We start from the raw sequence: 2,005 nt of genomic DNA, 5'->3' as shown, positions 1-2,005 counted from the left end.
CGTCACACGCGGCTCCCTCGGGGTGTGTTCAAATCAGAGGTCGCCCCCGTGTGGTTCACTCGGGTACTGCGGCAATGTCGTCAGCGGCGGAAATGAAAAAGTGCGTGGCCTGTTTCTCTGCGCTTGGTGCGACAAGTACGATCGATATTTACGATAGTTGTGATTGTTTTTGATAAAGTACAAAGTTTGTTATTTACTATTTTGGTACAACTGTAAAGATTTCTGTCATAAAAGCGGAGGGCTCGTCCGGGATTTGAACCCGGGACCTCTCGCACCCAAAGCGAGAATCATACCCCTAGACCAACGAGCCGCGAGTATTAAGTGGAATTTATTATAATTGATTATGATTATGATTATTCATATCGCTATTACTAGTGTTAAGGAAAGACTGGGTTAGGGTTGAGGCTATGATAAAATATAAATACATTGTTCATATAGATAAATTGTTTAGCGTAACGGTAGACATTAAATAAGCTAAGTAAATCAAAAACATCAAAAATAAATATATAAATACTGGAGTAAAAATTGTAACGGAATCGCACTATTTATAAGTTATTTTTGCAGATAAATGAAGCAATAAATTACAAAAGTCATGTTGTTTTAGCTGTCCAACTGAGACTGGCTGAGTGTCTAACATCCTAACAACAAAATAAGGCCTGTGGTAACTTCCTCGGAGCTCACTTGTAAACAAACGTTCACTTTCAGAGGAAGGATGTTGTACCGAATGCGCCGCGATGAGAGGAAAAAAAAAACATGAAGCACGCAAAAAACCTTATCAGCCACCTGGAACGCCTGGGCCACTATGTTTGAAAAGTTTGCCAGAGACCTCCGTGGCGTCACACCGTCTGTTCGGAGCATGTGCCCAAATACAGTGCGCCTTGCTGGGCAACAGCAGGTGGCTCAATCCCCTCTATCCTCTGGTTCTCCTGATAGTAGTGATGTGGTGGTAGTAATTTTATGAAATCAAATCCTAATGTGTTCCAGTCCTTCTTACCTCCAGGTGTGCACAAACTACCCTTAAATCTACCTAAAACGTACATATAAAAAAGTAAAAACTGTATTATATTGGTCTTGAGAAGCAGAAAGTTATCGGTATCGTTTTGAAAAAACAAAAGAATTGTGCATCTCTAATTATGACTTTATTCCCATAACCTTTTCCCCAAATTCTCAAGATGTTACGACTTGTCAAAAATAACGTAGTTTTCCTAATATTTCAACTCTATGCTAATAAAATGAAATTATTTTTCCTCATAATATTACGAGTTTATTCTCGTAAAATTGGGACTTTTTTCTCATTAGAATATGACTTTTTTCTCTTCACATTTTGAATTTATACTGGTGAAATTACAGCTGTGGTTTCAATTTCTGCTGTTTATTCAACTTTCGTCTTGTAAATGTTTTTCGCATAATCTTCTCACTTTAGTCCCATAATATTATAGCTTTTCCCACTACCTAATACGCAAAAAATGACTTTATTTTTGTTTCTCATAACATTACGACTTTGACAAAAATATGTATTTTTCTTTAATATTTCACCTTTAGGCTACTAAAGTGATTGGTAAAAATAGGACTTTTTCTCGTATTCCTCTTAATATTTTGACAAGAACGGCTAGAAACCGGAAATGACGTTGGGGAATCCGACCAATCACAGCTCTAACGTCATACGCTTAGGTTGCGTTCAGACAGCAGCAGTTTGTTCAGCTTTTAGCCAACTTAAGTCCGTTTGCCCGATGAGTCCTCAAGTGCCAGTGCCTGCCAGTTCTTTTGGGGAGTTCTGAACGCTCAAACGTCTCCCCATTCACATACAAGCGAACTCTCTTCTTCCTCCTACCGCCCTCTTCTTCCCTTTAGGTTTTATAGCGGTTGGCAACCAGCTTATATGAAGCATGACCGCCACCATTAGGACTGGAGTGCGCCCCAAGCGTTAACCATCCCAAAATATGAGTCCTTATACATTTAATTGTATATTCGTATAATTAGTAATTAACACGATTATTTAAATCAC

At 38.7% G+C, this 2,005-nt stretch overlaps 1 non-coding gene across 1 annotated transcript; it reads right to left on the bottom strand.

Annotated features, from left to right (window-relative positions):
- Positions 1-238: 238 nt before the first annotated feature.
- On the bottom strand, positions 239-310 carry trnap-ugg (transfer RNA proline (anticodon UGG)). The gene has a single exon. It is a non-coding gene; the product is annotated as a tRNA-Pro (tRNA).
- Positions 311-2,005: the final 1,695 nt, after the last annotated feature.

This window comes from Dunckerocampus dactyliophorus, chromosome 4 (assembly GCF_027744805.1).
Source record: "Dunckerocampus dactyliophorus isolate RoL2022-P2 chromosome 4, RoL_Ddac_1.1, whole genome shotgun sequence".
Lineage (NCBI taxonomy): Eukaryota > Metazoa > Chordata > Actinopteri > Syngnathiformes > Syngnathidae > Dunckerocampus > Dunckerocampus dactyliophorus.
Note: the sequence above shows the minus strand (reverse complement) of the source record. Positions and strands in the feature narration are given on the sequence as shown.